The sequence below is a fragment of the Tamandua tetradactyla genome, chromosome 19, assembly GCF_023851605.1.
Source record: "Tamandua tetradactyla isolate mTamTet1 chromosome 19, mTamTet1.pri, whole genome shotgun sequence".
NCBI lineage: Eukaryota > Metazoa > Chordata > Mammalia > Pilosa > Myrmecophagidae > Tamandua > Tamandua tetradactyla.
This window is the reverse complement of record NC_135345.1, coordinates 63481320-63502665: the sequence shown is the minus strand read 5'-3', so window position 1 is coordinate 63502665 and position 21346 is coordinate 63481320. Positions and strand designations below refer to the sequence as shown.

Here is a 21346-nt window from a genome sequence, read left to right as displayed (position 1 = left end):
AAGCTTTAGTTTATCTAACTAGGTACTAGCCCGAAAACCAGTTTAAGTAGGGCTGCTTTACAAATGCTGTTAAATTTAAAGTTCTGAAATTCATAGTGTGATGCCACCCTGGAGATTTGATAGTGCAGACCACCTATTAGGCATATAAATGTATGACTACAATGGATTAAACCAAAGATGCACACAGTGATTAAGTACCACATACCTTTTATGCCATATCAGTAACAAACAGCTGTTTATTTTATCAAAAGTCACCAATTGCAGCATCAACATGATGAACATAGACTCTATGTCATTGTCTAAAACTTGATATAGGTTTTTTTTTTTCCCCAGGCAGGAACCGGGAACCAAACACGTGTCTCCAGCATGGCAGGCGAAAACTCTGCCTTCTGAGCTATTGTGGCCCATCCTTGATATCAGGTTTTAGGTTAAAAATCAAGTCTTACTAGCAGTCTCTGATCCAAACTTTTCAACTTCTACCTAAATGTACACAAACAGAGAGGAAGAAAAGAATGTTATAATAATATTGAACCAAGTCACTAAACTATAGTATACACACCTACTTCCTGTGTGCAAACATCAGTTCTAAAGGCAGAATAGTTTTAAAATAAGCAAAACTTGGAGACACTGAACACAAGGAATATTAAAGCACAGAATAAAAAGAAAAATATTTATATCTGGAAAAGATATTATACTATAATTTTAAGAAATGTTAGAAAAATTTCTTCATCCTCAAAAGGTTATAGGGTAAAAAAAACAGTTATATGGAGAGCTGGCTGCTGTGAAATAAGAGTAGGAAACAGGAACAGTAATATACAAAGGAAAGCCAATATATGAAATTGAAGGACGATAGTGTGGACTAAAAAAGAACTATTTGAAATGAGGAAGGCTAAAAACTAAATTTTAAAATACACACTGAGGCAGTAAGAAAAACTATGGTAGGATATCATCATAGAAATTCAATGATAAAACAGAAAAAATGAACAAAGACATAGAAATTTTCTTTCATAAAAGAAAGAAAGAAAATAAGACAAATTTGAAAACACAGAATGCAAATCTGGTATAAAAATATAACTAAAAGTTTAGTGTTATTATGGAATATACCAGAAATACCAGACAGAAGATTGATTCAGGATATAATTAAAACAATTTCCATTAATATTTAAGATGTATAAATCTGAAACAGAATGCTACTCCAACCTAAGAATGAGTAAAGGCTGGATAAACCGCACCATAATTTTTGAGCCCATCAGTGATCTGAGGTTGCAAAATAGCAAAGTGAATCTAATTCTGAGGCATGACAAACCCAGAAGTGGGCTAGAATATCTTTGAGAGTCACAGATACAAAGACAGCTTGTGTCCATTGTCCAGCTCTTTTCCACAGTTCTCTACAAAGCTGGGACAGAGCAAGAGAATTGAATGAACTCCCTTTTGTGACCCAGGCTTCCTGGGCCTGCCAGTGTTTGAGAGTGGATTGCATATACCTAGAGAAACACATTAATGCCTTAGGCTCTGCAGGAATGCTTGGTGGGGATCGGCGGCTGATGGGGGACATGACAGAAACCTGCCCATGTCCCAGATCTTTTGCTGAAGAAAACAAATAGCAGCCATCACTGAGTAAGAGACAAGAAATCCACTCTTGTGTGGGACCTCACCTTGCTTTGACAGCAAACGCTGACTGACACTGAAGAAGGAGCAGGAAATCCTTCCCCTCCCTGGTCTTTGGCAAAGATTTGCTGTCACTATCGTGAGGGGCACCAGCTCAAACTACCTGCTGGTAGGAATGGGGCAGAATACCCTGCCTTCACCTCATCCAGGGGAAGGCCGGATGTCTTTGTAGGAGGGCTGGAAAATCTGCATTCCCACATTCGCCCTGAACTGACAACAGGCCAAACCCATCTTCCATTGAAGGAAAGGCCGAGAATCCGATTGAGCCCAGAATCTTGCACTGATATGAAACAGAGAACTGTTATCCTTGGGTAAGAGTAGGACATTCACTCACAGCCAAACTCCCCACTAATAAAAAAGAAGAATTTCACTACCATGGGTGGAAGATCAGGAAATGTGCTCGTTCTATAGATCCTACACAAAATGTGAGAGAAAGTATGTCTGCCATGAAGGCGGGACCAGGAATTCAGAGAAAGCTATACCCCTGAGTCATAAGCACACGCATCCTGGCTAAGACTGAGGTTGGAACAAAAGAACTGAGAAACATACCTGCCAACCACAACAAAATCGCATATGTAGTATGGTTCTAATTATTTGTTGTTTTTTTAAAGAAAATTGTAGCATGAAAATTTAAAGGCCCAGAAGGAATACATTTTGTGTAGTAGCATTGAGAGGTTATCTTTACCATGCCTATTTGTCTAAGTATCTATCAGAATGATCACTAGTCTTGCTTGCTATCCCTTACTGTGCTATGTCAGTTGGCATCAAATCCAATGCTCGAATATGTTAGAAACAATTAAATTTAAAATGCTGCTGTCTTTTTTTTTTAAGTGCCACATGTTATGAATATATAAAGAAAAAATCACTTCAGTATATCAGATCTGCCACGAAAGGATTTTAACTGAGTCCTAAATTAACCAGTTGTTCTGGTTAAAATTAAAGTTGTTCTTTAATCTCCTGGTTAAAATTTTTATTAAAAGTCATCATTAGACAATGGAGAGTCCCTGGGGAAAAATAAGAGGTGTGAGTTCTTTGAGTGTTAGTTAGGGGAAGAAAACCAAGAGTCTTCTATATTTGGGAAAGGAGTTCTATATACTAACTTCTTAGTGATGATATTGATTAAAAATCATTAGACAAAATTTTTATTACAAGAAAAATTGAAATGGAGAAGTGGAATTGTTTTTAAGTAAGGAAAGGAGGATTCAATTTTGGTTTAGTGCTAAGACCAAATTAACAGCATCAAAATATATGATATGTCAAGAGAAAAAAGAATAGGAGGAAAGTAAACAGAAATAAGTTAAAATTCCAATAAGGATAAATGCATAGATGAAGCAAAAAAAAAAAAAAAAACTAGGGGAAAATGAGGATGAGAACAACACTGTAGCATAAGGAAAGAATTGGAATTTTAAATAGGTAGATTAAACTAAGAATTCATACTTATAAAGTACATGTGATTGACAAAAGAATATGAAACAAAAACTAAAAGAAAATGATGCATTTTAAAACCCAAATGAAAACAATTGCTAAAATTATTTTCTAAAGAACAATAAATTTAACATCTTTGTTACATATATCTCTTTTTGGGCAAGAGAGAGATATCTAAAAGGAGCAAATTTATTCAACAACTTCCCTTGGTCTAAAGTCTCCACTTAAAGCTGGGCAGCACCATTGTGAGCAGAGTCTCCGGGAATATTGATCCATGGCACATTTCTTTTCTTCTATATCTCCATCTAATACTTACTCATTTGCATTGAATGATGATTTAGTTTCTCTTGTCTTAAAAGACAAAGTCCCCAGATCATACACTAAACTTCAATTTAATTCATATCTCTCTACTCTTCCTCACAGCCATACTTCATAAAGAAAGTTGTCAACAGTTAAGGTTGTTGAGTGTTATCCACTTCCTCCATTCACTATACTGAGACTACTTTTGCATTCATTAATAAATCCAATGAATGTTTTTGGTTTTCATTTATTTAACTCCTAACACCTTTTATCACATTTAAAAATCTCATTTTTAAAGTACTCTCATCTCTTGGTTTTCATGACACTTCAGCATTCAAGCTTCTCTCTCTCCCTCTCTCCTTAAGACAATATTTCATTTTAACTTCTCTTACTCAATTAAACGTTGAGACTACTCAGCCCTTTTCTTTTCTCACTTTATATTCTTTCCCTAAACAATATCTTCAAATTCATTAGTTTGAATGCTCATTTGTTTATGTCTATGGGTCACAAATATATCATCTGGTTCTCATATTTGTGCTCCTGAATTTTGAAAACAGCTGTCTTCAGTTGAATTTATCTATGGTACCTAAAACAATATTTCTATGATTACATTCAATACTTACCACCACAAATTTGCCCCTCATCCTGTCTTTCCTTTTTCAGTTTATGGCCTCCACTTTATTCGTGTCATGATTTTATAGACATCAGGATATCCAATGTTGCTCAATCACCTATCATTCCAATCTCACCAATTCTGTTCAACTTTTCCTCTGAAAAATACATTGAATCTATCCACTTCTTTCCATCTTTTTTCCCACCACCTTGGTCCCTCCAACTCTCATAATCTGTGAAATTGTCTCCTGTCTTATTTTATCTAATCACTAGGAATATTATATATCTAACTGTCTATGTTTCATTTTAATAACAGAGTAAAGAAGCCATTCTCAGGTTTGTTAAATATATTGGAAGATGAAATTTAAAGGAATTTCATCCAATCTCACAATATTCATTTTTAACTTTTATCCAGAATGAAGCAAATGATGCTGATTTTCAAAATATCTCTTCAGTGATGTATCACTAGCAATTCAACAACTTATCTTGTAAAGCTATGGTTAAATTTTAATTATTGTATGAGGGAAAAAACTCTGAATTCATAGATTCCCATAGGTGGATTAATAAGTTTCTATAAAACTCTTGAGTTATTCAGTGATGATTTTCAGATATTTAATATAATATCAAATCATCCACTACTTCATTGAAAATTGTTCTTAAATTAAGGAACATGTGAAAAGAATTTGTAATAATGGTTCTTCCAGACTTTTAATTTTTGTATTTGCTCTTCGATCTTATCTACCATTGAAAACAATGTTGTCTTCCTTCTTTTGCATGTAGTAATTAAGAGCATTAACAGTGCTGAATATATATATAATAAATTAAGAGGACTAGCTTTCTTGTTTATATGTTTAAGAAGTTGGACTCAAATTCATTTTTATTATGTACAAATACTAAAGGCTGTTCTGTAATTCAAACATTGTGAATAGAAGATTTTTATCTTAGCATGTGTTAATAGTTGTTTATGATCAGCTTCTGTACTATCACATAATAATAACCTCAACTTTAATATTTTAGACTTTATGTAATAGATAAATTTTTCTATGTCACTACACACTTATATTTTAACAGTAAGTCTTTCTCCATGAAAAGTAGTGTATTGATTTATATTCTAGCACAAGCTTACTCTTTAATCCGCATTATACTACACAAGGTTTTTCTGATATAGCAGCTGCACTCTCAGAACTTTACTCCAAACCACATTTAATAACTACATAAGCGTTTATATTTTTTGTTGTTTCGGAGTTAGTTATGTTTGCTTGATGCAATGAAGTTGAAAAAATACCATTCCTTCCTATCACTGTTGTGTTTAAATCGCAAGGATTTTAAAGACTCCTATGTTAGCCACAGATGGGCATTTGCCTAGTTGCAATGAAAAAGATTTTAATAGCTTTGTTCTCTGAGATGAATTTCCTTATCATTACCCATTTTGAAAAATCCCAAGTAATAGCAAAAGTAGAGGATGGTATGTTCACTGCCTTCACCCAATGTTTCTAAGCAAATATAATGTCATGGCAATTATATATTTTTTGTCTTAGTAAAGTGTTATTTTATTAGAAGTCTGCACAGCACTAATGTTTATAGATAAAATATTAAATACACTTCCATCAGCTTTTAATACAATACTTTTTCTTTTCAGATAATTCTTTTCATTTTGAAATTATTTCTGCCTTGTTCATAATTGCTGTTTGGGTTTTAATGGCTTTGTTCCTTCCTTAACCATATTATGACCCCACAAATAGCACTAATTTTTGGATTTCTTTATCAATTATGGCAACAAAACTGAACTTCATATACAAGGGAACATATTTGTAAGTAAAATTACAGTAATTCTTTGGGTCTTCCTCTTTACAGGTACTTCCCTCACAATTATTTTGTTTGCTACTGACAATGTTGAACTTTACCTGAGCCCTGTGCTCCTAACAGCTCCAGTTAAGAAATCCTCCCATCCTCTTGTGTTACAGTAAATGACTTACTAAAAATAACTACCATTCCCCATTTGACCTAACTTAGACTCACAGATACCCCCCTTGTTTAACTAAGACAAGGCTAGATACAGACCCTCCACATTCCCATTTGTTGCCCCGTAAATCATTAGCTGAACTGTTCGTACTCACTAACCAATCTGGAAAAACTACCTGCTAACTTGACTTGTTCAAATTTTAGTTAAACTTCTCCCTTGATCCGGGGCCCTCAACTGTGACCCACCCTCACCTTAAGCCAGTTTCTGAACCTGAAACAACCCCTCCTTAATGGTTCTTCCTGAGAATTGACAATTGACTGACCTAAAGGAAAGACATTTCTTGATCAACTTCTCATCATGCAACACCCTCACCCCATTCCTTCATACTGTTGTGCAAAACCAGGAACAAGGCTGCAAGCCTCCAGGAATCTTACGCAGAAACAGAATAAACTAGGGTCGAGGCTCTGAAGTTTCAGGAAGTAGGTTTTATTCATCTATGGCCGTAAGGCTCAGCAGAGTAGCCTCTGAGAGTCTGAGCCCCCATCAGGGGTTTTAAAGGAAGCACTTGGCTACATACCCATGTAGAGAAGTGGAGGGGTCTCCACAGGAATTTTTCTTATCCTGTCTACCTGCAGTTTCATCTGTTCCCAGGGCAAGGGAGAATTCTCAAAGGAGAAATGGCCTGAGTAAACAGGGGCTGCCTACTGTGAGAGGAAATGGCTTGGGCAAGCAGGAGCTGCCTGCTACAGGCCTAGTTCATCCCTCCCTACAGAACAAAATTCCTTTCTGCCTGACCTTTGAGATGCTTGCAAATCTTCTTTCTGCCTGACCTTTGAGATGCTTGCAAATCTTCCATCAGAGGGTTTTCCTTACTGCGTTGCAATTGTTTTTTTAAATGAAATCTCTTTTTTACCTATGTTCATTTTGTTCTTTGACATTATCCATTTTGCCACATTCAGAAAACTTTTGCTTGAAAAATAAATACAGTAAAGACTTTTTCACCATTTGTAAATAAATAATACTAGGATCATTTCCTCATTTTACTTAATACCAATTAAACTATAAATTAAAAACAGGTTTAATTTAAAAATAAAATGATGCAAAATTATAAAAAAATAACACATTTACTCTAAATTTTATACCTTTTTGAGTTATACTTTACATATTAAATTTAAAACTTCACAATTTTGTTGTGAACTACTGCACATAAGCATCTCACATGGCATCTGACTTACACTACAAGGTGGACTTTACCAAAAATAGTCCAAAGAGTTCACTGAGATGAGTCCATTGATTACTGGTTGTATGAAGTAGGTTGTCAATTGTTCTAAAAGATTTTAATCTCTCTTCTCAATTTCTACTTTTACCTTCTCACACAGGAGTAGCAACTATTGTTTCAGACCAACCCTGCAGGCCATGGGTTGAATAACATCCTTTGTGAATTCATTGGTGTTGTGGTTTTCTTCTAAGATCCTGATGCTAGTGTCACCTTTCCCAGCAATGGTTGGCCTTTGAACTAAGGATCTTCTGTTGTACCATTTTTCATCTACTCTGTCATTCCCTTCTCTCTTTAGAGAGTCTTCAATCAGATAGGCAAGTAGAAGACAAATATCAGTGTCAAGATTGGACATTAAAAATCTCCTACCTTCGAAAATGACTGAATAAAGTTAGCTAAGGTATTTATGACTACATCATTTTAAATTACTCATTTTCTAAATTAATTTTAAAGAAAAGAGAGAAATGGGCCTATACCCTGTATCCTTGAAGAACAGTGAATGAATTCCTAATCCACTCTATATTAGATTCATTTCTAGAAAGTTGTCTATATTCTCTGACTGTATTTTTTTTTTTTTTCTGGCATGGGCAGGCACCGGGAATTGAACCCGGGTCTCCAGCATGGCAGGCAAGAACTCTGGCTGCTGAGCCACTGTGGCCCACCCTTCTTACTGTGTTTTAATGTGATTCTTAAATTCACTTGATATTATCTCATTGGCATATGTCTTCAACAAGTGAAAAATGTAAAAATATAATCAACTGCTGAGAAATTAATCAAAATATCAAAGGTAAAGTGTTTGCTAAGCAATAAATTTTTAAAATTCCAATATTTAATCCTCAACATTAAACATTTTGTTTTTAAGCCCTGAAGGATAAGGTCAAGTAACTCAATGTGCTGAATATATATTGTTGATATGTTACTGAGGAAACTTTCTGAAATAATGTGGATGTTCTTTAGAGATAACATTGATTGCAGAAACAGTGTGCTTATAGCAACAAGAATTTTAAAAATTCATGCAGACACCCTACCTAAGACAAAGAACATATATTAACATGGGGCACAAAAGTCCCAGATCAAATAACAATTTATAATGTGCTCTTTCTAATCACACCCCACCCCTGCAGTGTGTGAACGCTAACATCACCTGTGACCAGAAAATATTATGTCTAAGTTTCCCTCTGTTGGGGGGGCGTACAATTGACCCAGCCTATAGCATGGTGGATTATCCCCAAGTGATGAGGCATTTGGGAGTAGGCAAGACAAATTAAGAGTAAGATATAGTACTATTTCATTGCAATCAGATTGTGTTGGTCGGGGTTCTTCAGAGAATGGCTCACATGACCTTGGGGCCTGGCTAGAAACTACCATAAAGGGGATGCTGAAGTCCTTAGCTTAAATTCCCCAGGGGAAACTGGTTGACTGGAAATTCCAGCCACAGCCAATGCTGAAATTGGGACAAAAAAATTCTTCTGACATCTGAAATCCTCAGTTTTGGCTTATAAGACTTCCAAAGTTGATTGATTGAAGGAGGAGAATCTCCACATTACTGAGAACTATCTCCTTTGTTAATTGTAGGTCCAAACAATTAATTGTAGAAGTGAATACCATTTACCCTGACAGTAAAAAGCACTTTACCAAACAGCTGGATAGCATAGATGAACCAGTTGACACTTTAAATATATTCACCAAGGTTTTCATATCAAAAAAGCTGAATCCTATCTACTGGTGGACCTCTCCATTAGAAACAAAGGCCATGGCTCTGTGGTTGAATAGGATCCATACAGGATTCTCTTGGCTAAAGCTAAAGATATTTTCTGTCTATTCCTCAGAGAAGATCATAGATTTGAGTCCATCCTTTCCTGTCTCCATTTTTTCTCTCCCACTTTTTGCCCTGTCCTTCTGTCTCCATTTCTCCCCTTCCCTCTTTTTTTCTTTTCTTCTCTTTCTTTGTGATCTTATACTTGTTGATGCTTCACATCACTTCCCTAATTCATGTGATCCTGGGGAAGAAATACAAGCTAGAAAAATGACGAGGAAGCAGAGTGAACACACCAATTAATCCTTCATGAATGTTGAACATTTATGTCCCTGACAAGACTTTATAACCAAAAATGAACTGGAGAATGGCACTGAGCATATCTCCAGTCAAATAAAATTCAATTTTGTTTAGATATTCAAAAATGTGCTTCCTATTTGCTCTTTTCCTCTCCTGATGCATATGTGAAATCATGACACTTGCAGATTTATTTCTTCTAACATATAGAGATTTGAATTTCATATTCACCATTGGAGACCAGTTTGCTCTTTGTTTAGGATCTTATTTAGGGTTGTACTATTTATGTTACTATTTTCATCACTTTTTATGCTTCAGTGAACCACATTTTAGCCACGGGTTCATTTTGGAAAATTGAAAGTATAAAAAGCATAAAAACAAAATTATAAATTTAATAATGTTAGCAGTAGCATGAAAATATATTAAGCGAGACGAACTATCCTATTAACTAAATTTTTGCAGATAAACAAACCAATGCAGTCCTTAAAAGGACATGTAGAACTTCAAAAAGCATAATAATTGTTAATTGTATGAGTAATGGGATTTCTATGCAAATAAAAATTGGTCCTGCATTTCAGATTTGTTTAAGGCTGTGAATAAAATGGTTTCATGGATTTTTCCTCTTCAAACTGGTGAAATGCTTCCAACATGGCCATAATTTCAGCACTGGCTGTGGCTCTGGCTATCAGAACATCAATGTCTCCTTTTACATTTCTCATCTCTAAATTCATTGTACATTACATTTTCTTTTTTTTGCTTTTCTCTGAGACATTATATGTGCAAACATACACACACACACACACACAATCATTAGGGAATAAATTAGAAGGTCCCCTATGTTTCAACCTGTCATCATAATGTAAAGCAATTAATAAAGAACACACAAATATATCTTATCTTGACCTTAGAGTCTTGTCTCTAAGAAGCCAGATAAAACACAGTAGCAGCTTTCATTTGGCCACAACTTGTATCTTCTCCACAAAATGTACAATGACTGCATCCTTACTCTAGAGAGGCCCTGTTATCTTAAGAAAACAAAGAATCTGAAGGAAGGAGACTGATGCTGTAGAAAAAAAATATTGGTGATTACAGCTATAATGGCATTGCATATTCTGGAAAAATCCAAAATTTACCTCTCTGACACACAGTCAACATTCAATGCTACAGTGAATAAATGTACATCTATGTGTAAAAAAAAATACCTGAACGAATTTTGTCAGCATAAAAATTTGGCAAATTATTGTTGCAAAAATAATCATTCACTACTTTAGCACTAAAAAACAAATTGTTTTTTATAAACTTCAATCTCCTTACTGCAAAGTAATAAAAAATACTTATCTTTTTCATCTACAGAATACATGGTGAAGAGAAAAATATTAGTTTGAAACCTGAGAGTGGATATATAAATTCAAACAGTTAACATAACAAGACTTCTGTTCAAATAAATGAAAACAGATGATAATTAAAAATAAAAATAATTTCCTAATCAATCTGCAGTTTATTATTTCTTAGAATAATTTAAACTATATTTTGAAGATAATGTATACAAATAATTTTGGTACACTGATATCTAATCATATGCAAAATTTTATATAACTACATATGCATAAATAAAGTGATATAGATATAAATAGATAGATTAAATCACATTTATTGAACATATGCTATGAAAAAACAGACCCTGTTTCAGTTTCCTAGACTGCTCAAGAAAATACTGTGAAATGACTCTGTTTAAACAATGGAAATTTATTTACTTACTGTTTTGAGGCTGGGAAAATGTCCAAATCAAGGTGATGTTTTCTCTCCAAAGACCAGCATTTTGGGCCTGGTGGCCAGTGGTGTCTTCAGATCTTTCCCTTCTCTTCCGATTTCATTGGTTTCAGCATCTTATTTCCTGTGGTTTTCTCTCTATCTGAGTTGCATTCTTTTATAAAGAACTGTAGTAATAGGATTAAGACCCATTCTGATTGAGTTGGGTGACACCTTAACTAAAGTATCTTCATAAAAAAGTCTTATGTAAAATGGGTTCACACTCAGAGGATTGTACTAAATTTAAGAACGTATTTCTCTGGGGTATACACAGGTTCAAACCATCACTACCCCATTCAATAATAGTACTTAGCACTGATTCTCTGCCTGCACCGTGTGGTGGAAAATATGTGCCACTAAAAACTTCATTACCCTAAAATTTACAGATGGCAGAGGTAAGGACAATGCTTCTAAGTTCTCAACATTTCTGTTCATATTTTATCAATTTAATAAGTCATAGTGATACTTTTTAATAACAATAAAAAACATTACTACTTTGAGTGAGCTTATGAGAGAATCAAGTATATATCTTAAAACTGAATAAGCAAAAGTAGTAAGTACTGCAAGAGTTGCTTTACTATGGGAAAGGTGAAGGGAGTTTTGGGTAGCTAAATATGAGAAATTAATGAGGCAGATAGCTTCTATCATCAGGCCATTCATAATTAAAGCTTCCTTTCAACCCATGGCCAGATAGGCTTCAACAAGGCATTATTACAAAAAAAGACAGCTTACTAAAAAGTCATTATGTTTTAAGACATCCTAAGATCAGTTATGTTTTTTAGTGTGTTTTATCAACTTTTTGCCAATTATAAATAATGAACTTCCTAGCGCACTCTTTATATGACAGAACTATGAATTCTCAGTTCTGTTATGATGATAAAATGATGTCATCTGTGTTTAAAAAAACACCCATTATGACATATATTTCATGTATCTGAGGAGAAGACCATATTTTAAATGTCCTGGCTATTATTTTGAAGAACTAGAGGATTCATGAAGTAGTCAGGCCAAAGAGTTGTTCTGAAAAGTTAGATAATTTTTGGAAATTGAAAATAAAAATAGCATAGAAGGAAAACGAAAAGGACACTTTTGTAAGGTGAACTTTTATAGACACTTTGATAAATATAAACCCTCTGATAGAAAGATGCCTATCTATCTACCTATCTATCTGTCTATCATATTGCTTTGAATGATATACTTGAAGTAGCTTTAAGTGGTTTTTGTTATTAGAAGTGTGCAGTTATGATAACTATTGTCACTTAATACTTGACAAAGTACTTTGAAATCTTTCACTAGCACTCTTCACAATATAAGACAAAATAAGAATTAAAGAAATATAGACTTGACTTGAGTGTTGCTAAATAGCACACTGATGATCTCAAGATTTGAATCCAGTAATCTCTTAAAGTCTACTCTATGGACATGCAGGCTCAGAAATAAGGGGGAATTTCAGACAAATGCAATTTTAAAATGCTTCTAAGAAGACAATAAGCCATATAAAAGTTTAAAAAAATAATAACTAAATACTAAGTTAAAAGTTGAGCATAAGTTTTGGCTTTGCCTTGATTAAATTAATTGATTTTTTTCTTACCAGACAATACAAAAAGAAGTAATGGCGCAAATTATCTCTACAATTCCTCCAGGCATAGCTAAAATACAAAGATTACAATGTAAAGTCATCATTGCCTGGATTTTAATGTAAAATTCACATATAGTTTGGGTGAGCAGAACAAGTTAATGATTTTCATGAGCTTAAATTTATTCTTAAGAAATAAGTATCTGCCATTTAAGGTTGTGGTAGACATAACATAAAACAATGAAAATTAAGTGCATGGCACAGAGCCTGTCATGTGGTAGGCACCAGCACATATTAGTTCCTTCCCACCATTCTCCTTTGGTAATTTAAAATTCTATAATACTAAATATGTATTTTGAAGATTATTTTCTCAAGACCTTTCCAGCTAAATGAACTTTGGCTAGTAACTGAGCATGTTCCTTCATGTGTAAAATTAGGGTTTAAAATTAGGGTTTAAAAATATGCTTTGTTTTCCTTTTAGCTTGTTACAAAAATAATAATAATAAATGAGCCCTTAGTTATATAAGGAACTGTATTCATGGACAGGGAAAGAACCAAAACTTCTGGGTGCTTACAAGCCTTATGGTTTCTCTATATGCAATACTAGTCAATCTTTATAATAATGCTATGAGGTATTTCTCTATAGGCACAAAGAGGGTAAATACTTTGGCCAAAGTTACCCGCTATTAAGTCATAAGGTAGGAAAGTCAGCCCAGGTGTGCTCACTTACCCACTGCTCACACAGCTTCTAAAGTACTAAGGTTGTTAGCCAGGGCAAAGGACTTGATCTTAAAGTAAGAATTATGAAGAGAAGCATGAAGAAATAGACTAATTGATGCTGTGAGTTACTATTTAAGTGGCTGCTCATTTAGCATAATAAAATAAAACTCACAGATAAGAAAGAGTAAAAGATAAGTAAATAAATCACAGTTAAAAACTGGATAATTATTAAATACAGATATGCCTGTTTAATGCATATGCATACTATTTTTCCAACATTTATAAAATAACTGAGAAAAGCAAGAAAAATATACCTTGATTCATTACATATTCAAATACTCTTCAGCTGTAGAAAAGAAACCATGCCAGTTGCTGTGCCTCCAGACAGAGAGCAAAGAAATCCTCTGCGAGCCCCATGGGTTTACAGAAGTCTATCAGTCACCCTGTCAGTCTTCCGGATCATTATTCAAGTTGTTATCCCCAATTTTGCTGGATATATCAGATCAACTCCAACTCCATAGGTAATTTTTCTCCTTAATGGGTTTGGAATTTAATCATTTTTTATTATCTTTGGGCTAGTGTGCTGTCCAGACCTTTTAAAAATTGAAATAAGAATGTCAATCATTAGTAGTGTTTGTGTGAGTATGTGTGTGTGCAAATATGTGTGTGTGTGTATATATGTCTGTTGTCTGTATAATATGCATTTAATCCACAAGTACTTGTCATAATTACTAAACAGAAAATACGAAGTTATATCTAGAATATTTGTATTAGCTATGAAGATCTTGATTCCTTATATTTTTTAGTAATATGATTGTCTTTGATATTCATTTGGCTCTTTAAAAGTTCTGTAAGGACAAAGAAAAACTTCTCTACCTGGTTCCAATTTGAAGAAGAAATATGACAGGTATCTAGACATTTGATCAATGAAGACTAGCAAATTGGAAAATTTAGGTAAACATTTACCAAAATTCAGTCTGCAAAAAAGATAAATATATCAAACAAAGCAAGGATGGCTCTTGAGCATATTTGCAAAGCAGATTTATTCTTTCATTCCACAAGCATGTATTGCATATCTACAGTGTGTGAGAGATTGAATTTATTATGGGGACACACAGATGAAAAAATCTACTCTGCTTTGAAGTAAAAAAATGATAATGGCAAAGAAATATGTGAAGTGTAGTATTAGAGAGCATATATGGGTATATAAAGTATGGGGAATCTGCCAGCCATTTTAGTCCGTAAAGTTTCATGAAGGAGGTGAGAACTAAGCAGAATGTTAAAGATTAATGGACATTATCTAGGTGAACAGGAAGAGAAGAACATTGCAGGTAGAGGCTGATAGATAAAAAAGACCATGGTTTATGAGACAATCATAAGCATTTTTATATTCTCAAAATAATTTAATTTACATGGAGATCAGGAATTTTCATTCATTTTTTGTTCACAGATGCATCCCCATTACTTAAAACAGTATATGATAAATAGTAACTGTTGTTTGAATGAACATTTGAAGTGCATATTAAATTATAAAATGAAGTCAAGGAATTGAGTAATATGAATTTGGAATGGAACCAAATTACCAAACATATTTAAGTATTTTTTAGTGATCTTCTCTGTGTTACCTTTTCCCCTTTAATCCTATTGCAGTTCTGGGATATCTGGTGATAACACAGTGTCCCTTCTCTATAATTAATACTCCTGTTCTTATTTGCTTTCTTAACCTTATTCTCAAAATGCAGAATTTTCTTTATTTGATTTCCCATCATAACTACATTGTGTCCATTAAACTTGGGACATATCTTTGATAAAAGGAGACAATTTAATATGACCTAAATTATTCATGGGAGGAAATCCTTTACAGAGTGAGCCATGGCGTGGTGGAAAGAACACTAGTCATTGGAGTTAAAATAATTGAATTCATATTCCAGATCTGAATGGACAAACTACAGCCAAACTGCAACCTTGAAAAAAAATTTTCAAAATGCTTGCATCACAGGCTTGAGTGAAGTTTAAACTAAATACTAATGAAAAAGTGAATAGTGAAAAAACCTTGCAAATTTTAAGATACAACACAAATGTAAGGGATTATCTATTTAGTAAGGCCTACAAGGTTTTGGAAGCAAAAGAAATAATGTAAAAATGTCACACATCATCATCGTTCTTGTGGGATAAGCATTTTTATAAAACAAGCATAACATTTTTTCTGTCAGTTTTCAAATCATATGAAGGCAATGTCCTTCTCCAACAACATAAAAACAGGTATTAAACCAAAACCATACGGGTATTGGAGTTATTGTCAAATAACTTTTGATCACTTTGCTCCTTCTCAAATTTGGAAGAAATAATGTCCTATAGTCACTGTATAAACATTATTTCAATTAATTCTTATATCAAATAGTGGTGCAAAGTAGTAACCATCATTCATATTTTATAGATGAAGCAGCTATGAAACCTGCATCAGGTCTAATGCCTTATGCCTAACTCCATTGTATTGGGGCCTTCTAGCATATACAGCTGCCTTTTCCTTTAAACTTGTTTAGTGAACCAGGAACAAAGTTATTGAAAAGAGATACCATTTATTATAATATAACTGTGCATATTTTAACTATTCTTTTTCTTATTGCCATTACTAAAATAAGACACTTTTTTGCCTTCTGGACAAGTTGGTCGATTGTTTATGTGGAATATGCTTAAGTCATTATTCAGTCTCTATATTGTAAAGCCTAAAATTTCAGGTGCTGACTTGATATCTTTGAGCCTCACAGGTCCCAAAGTCTTAATTATGAGTTCCCTTGCTATCACCAGATATTTTTTTCCCACCCAGTGGGAAAAGGGACCCACCCACCTAGATCCCCTATCAACTGGACAAGTGACATGCTACCCTGTCCTCAGCCTAAAGGGTTTTGCTTCTCTGACAACCTACAAAAATCTTCAAATGAACCAATTACATCCTCATAGAACCCAGGGGAAACCACAGCTTCTTATTACATAAAGGCTGCCTTCCACAGTCCCTGTGGGTTCACTCTGCTCCTATATGCAATCCCCCTGGGGTCTTGCATGTTGTGTAGTGTCCTCCTCTCCAAGCTGTGATTATATGTGACTAATAAACTTTGGCTCATTTCCTCTGACTTCATCCAGTTTTGCATGTCAAGTGTTTGGTCACTTCATATTATTTTTTAAATGCAGGTTAGTAATAATATTTTAATCGTGGCATAATGTAGTATTTTATACATTAACTCCATCTCACAGTAAAAAAAAATTTTATATATAACTGCAGTGAATCTACTGTACAGATGGCCTCTAACTTATAAATGGGTTTTATTTTAAAAGTCCATTGACTTGTTTGATAAGTCAATTGGACAATATTAAATAAAAAATATTAAAATAGAAAATAGTATAAATTACATTTCTGGGCTAGCCTCACAAGCCCATTTAAGCCAAACAGTAATTGAATTATACATTTACAAATATGGATTGAGTTCTGGGATTTGGAACAAACTTTAATTTCTCTTATTTTTTATGTATGTCCAATTATTTTTCTTTAAGGTAATCTACATCAAGGTTTTGGCTGTCCCAGTACCATATCCTTCTGGCAAGGCACACATCCCTATCCAAATCACGTATGTCCTGGTTGTCATTAAATCATGCCCAATAAAGGTAAAAACAGAATCTAAATTATAATCCATAAGCATGTACATGTGGACTGATGAAACACCTTCCTCTAAATCCCTGTGGTTTGATCGGGAGATCACTGCTTCATAGGATGTAGGGCAGGCAAATCCCTTCCTCATGAACAGGTGTATAGGAAATGAATAAAGTGATCACACTGTTAATTTGTATGTTTATTATTTTTACATATGCATGTATATGCATAGCGCAAATTATACATATCTATATACATATATACATATGTATACATATGTGCACACTTATGCATAAATTCAACAAACATTGATTCCCTTCCTTCACTGCTCATGTGGATACTTCCATTTTTTTTTCTTTGTGAGAAAAAGTGTTAAATCTTTTACATATACTAAATTTACTTTGTTAACAATCTTCCATATAATTATTACAATTAGAATAAGACTTTCAAATCAGGCAAATAGCAAATTAGATGCAATGAAAATGTTAACATTGGTGTAATTTTGGCAGAAGCATTGTTCTGAAGAGAACAACTTTTTTGTTCACTCATCATGAGTGAGGCAGGTCATTATAAAAATGTACTTAACTGGCGGGCCATGTTGGCTCACCAGGCAGAGTTCTCACCTGCCATGCGGAGACCAGGTTTGTTTCCTGGTGCCTGCCCATGCAAAAGAAAAAATAAAAAATTAAAAAATGTACTTAACATCCACAGATAATCTGACATTGGTGAAATTGTCAGAAATGAAGTCCAGTACCTAAGTGTTCATGGATTACTATAGAAATAGAGCCATGATATTCAGTCATCAGTTTCACCACTTAATATAGTTTCCCCTGTGGGTTTTTTCTTTTTTTTTTTTTTTTTGCATGGGCAGGCACTGGGAATCGAACCCGGGTCTCTGTTCTGGCAAGCGATAACTCTGCCTGCTGAGCCACCGTGGCCTGCCCTTCCCTTGTGTTTTGAGACTCATTATATCATACTGTAATATCTTTTGCTCTTTTTGGACATGATGACACGAGTAAAAATGTTTGCATATAATACTTAAAAATATATTGAATGCTGTCTTTCTTTTCTTTTTTTTTCTAGATGAACAGTGTGCTTTCTTCCTATTTTTAAAGACAGCAAAGTGGAAAACCGGTGAATATTATAAGGACACTTTGAAAAGTGCATTGTAACTATGGCAATAAAAAGGAGAACAAATAAAAAGGAGAACAAAAATTGAACAAATGTCCAATTCGTTTTTGTAAAATTCAATTTCTCTACATGAACATTGTTGTTCTCTGCATTGTGAGCAAATAATTCTTGAAATATTTTCAATTGAATTTTATTTACATTAATTTACATACATTGAACAACTATTTTCCTGGTATATCATAATTTAAAGATGACTAAAATACCTTTGCTGATCTCCAAAATAAAGCATCCTATTGGGGAAATTTGACAAACTGATAAACTCAACACAAAGTAGCAAGTGGTTTAACAGGGGTTGTACAGAACATATTCACATCACATGCATACAGACGTATGCATCCTATCATCTTTCCTGTATTAGACTGACTAGAAGAAAGTCATAGTTCTCTCTTGATATTCAAGAGATGATATCACAAAAGAACATAAACAATAGGAGGTAAGGATTGCAGGGTCACCTTAAGAGCTTGTCTGACACAACTTACTATCAATAGAATATGTAATATATGATCCACCGCAATATTTTGGTGTTGATGTACAAATGAATGATAATTAAGATGTTGCATTGTATTTCATAGTACTGAATATCAGCTTCAGCTTCATCATCATTATAAGAAAAGTAATGAAAAATACATGAAAGTATTAGAAGTTCATAAGTTTTATGCGTATTATCTTTAATATACATGGAGATAGGACTGTATGTGCTAAACACTGTTAATTATAAATATGAATTCATTTAATGTTCTTAATGTCATGTGAAACAGATTTTTTAATATCAACCCTATTTTATGCACGAGGCCTGCTTTAGTCTCCTAGGTTGCATAGGCAAGTAACATGATAATGGATTGGGTTAAACAATGGGAGTTTATTTGCTCAGTTTTGAAGCGAGGAAAATGTGCAAATCAAGGTATCATCAAGGCAATGCTTTCTCCTCGAAGACTGTGGTATTCTGGGGCTGACTGCCAGTGATCCTTGGGGTCCTTAGCCTTTCATAAGGTAAGGCATATAGTGGCATCTCCTTGTTTCTTCCTTCTCTTCGGGGTCCCATTTAAGCTTCTTGCTTCCTGAAGATTTCTCTCTCATGTTTGAATTCATTCTGCTTATAAAGTGCTCCAACAATGGGATTAAGACTCACCCTGACTGACAGGGCCATACACACCTTAACTGAAATAGTTAAAAGATCCTACTTCCAGTGGGTATTATTTACATGGGTTCACATGCCCAGAAATGGATTAAATTTAAGAACATATTTTTCCTTACTATTTACAGCTTCAAACCACCTCAAGCACATTAAAGCATCCTTAGCCCAAGTAACGTTCCCAATGTCACACCATCTGTGATTAAGACAATATGTACAGGGCGGGCCACGGTGGCTCAGCAGGCAAGAATGCTTGCCCGCCATGCCAGAGAACCCGGGTTAGATTCCCAGTGCCTGCCCATGTAAAAAAAATGAAAAAAAAAGACAATATGTGCAAGCAGGTTACTTGGTTTTATAGTTTGGCTATCAACCACTGACCTATGATATTTCTTGCTATGTTGATTGTTGAATATGCTCACAATGTGCTATAATTGTATTTTTTGGTAACAGAAGATTTCAGGTCTTTAAAAATACTAGTTTAGTGATCATAAAACAATCCTAGGAGCATTTTGAATGATCATATTTTTTTGAAAAATTTCTGTTTGGGAAATGAGCTACTACAAAAGCAGAATGCCTAAAATTTAAAAATCTGACAGTATTAAGTATAGAGATGATTGTGGAACAATGAAATTCTTATACAATGATAGTGAGATTACAAATCAATATAATCATTTTGGAAAGTGCTTTTGCATTATCTTCTTCAATTTGAAGGTATATATGCATACATCCTACCAATACTATATCTTATATATTTAAGAGAAATGTTCATGTTACTCAAATGTCATATATCAAAATACTTGAAGCAGTGTAAGTCTTAATAGTCCCAACCTGGCAACAAGCCAATTAACAAAAAAATTGAACTGATGATTAAATTGTGTAGAGCTATATAATGGAATACTGACAATGAAAATGAACTGTTACACAAATGTTACAGAAATATTAAATGCAATAACAGTTAAATCACACAAGCATCATTTTGATCGAAAGAAAATTGAGACAGAAAAGAATACATACTAAAAGATACCAATTACTTAGGTAGAAATATAAATAAAAGAAATGAAATGATTACCATAAAAGTCAGAATGCTGGTTAAATATCAGGATATTCATTATCTTTAGGTGGAAGGGGGCTGTAGTCAATGAGAAGGGTGATGCAGGTGGATTCTGGGGGACTGACTGTGTATTTATTTTCCAAAGAAATGGTTACATGGGTGTTCATTTTATAAGAAATTTTTAACCTGTGTAGCTTATGTACTTTTCTTTATGCATGATGCATTTCATAATAAAAAAGTTATATAAGAATACATGAAGTATAAAATTAAAATAATAGTCTGTACAGACTTTGAAAAATTAAAAATTGGTAGGAAAATAGTAACTTCAGTAGAAAAAGTAACTTAACAATATCCCTTAGTGGATCAATAGAATTTCTAAAACTGGATTTCAAATACAAATATATTCTTTCTAACGACAAAGCTAAAAAGGGAAATACAATCTTTGGCAATACATGCAATGTCTCTGAGATCAAGTCTCACTAATTATTTCAGGGAAACAGGTAATAATGTGTAAGATAAAAATGCATGGGGTGAATTATTTATACAATAGTGAATTTAATATACCTATTGAACTTTAAATGTTTCAATAATGTTCAATATAGCTATGAAATTTTAATTAAGGCTCATAGCATAATGCAGTTGAAAACATGAACATTTGTACTGAGGTTTATGATGTATAAAGAGAATTACAAAAAGTGTGGTGAGGTCAAGTAATGATAAAGGGGAGCCCACAGTGAATTATAAGGTTACAAAAGCAACTGAAGAGCAGATGGGAATGTACCTGATGAAATTCTAAAGAGTTAATACTTTATGTATACTTTAGTGCTTCTCAGCTGTGCAAGTGTGCATGTGGGGGGGCACACAGAGAAAGACAGACAGAAAGGGATTGAGTATGCAAGTGTGAAGGACGAGGGATGGGGAGCA

The 21346-nt window shown here is 33.9% G+C and overlaps 2 long non-coding RNA genes across 4 annotated transcripts; one reads left to right on the top strand and one right to left on the bottom strand.

Moving 5' to 3' along the window:
• Window positions 1–237: 237 nt before the first annotated feature.
• On the bottom strand, window positions 238–11944 carry LOC143663656 (uncharacterized). The gene is made up of 3 exons (XR_013166098.1): window positions 11839–11944; window positions 11056–11234; window positions 238–480 (listed from the first exon to the last, which is right to left on the bottom strand). It is a non-coding gene; the product is annotated as an uncharacterized LOC143663656 (long non-coding RNA).
• Window positions 11945–12019: 75 nt separating this feature from the next.
• LOC143663655 (uncharacterized) lies at window positions 12020–18271 on the top strand. 3 transcript variants are annotated; one of them, XR_013166097.1, is made up of 4 exons: window positions 12020–12202; window positions 13749–13923; window positions 16952–17025; window positions 18132–18271. It is a non-coding gene; the product is annotated as an uncharacterized LOC143663655 (long non-coding RNA). The 3 variants fall into 3 exon arrangements; XR_013166096.1 differs by having other exon boundaries at window positions 16952–17062; XR_013166095.1 differs by lacking the exon at window positions 16952–17025 and having other exon boundaries at window positions 12022–12202.
• Window positions 18272–21346: the final 3075 nt, after the last annotated feature.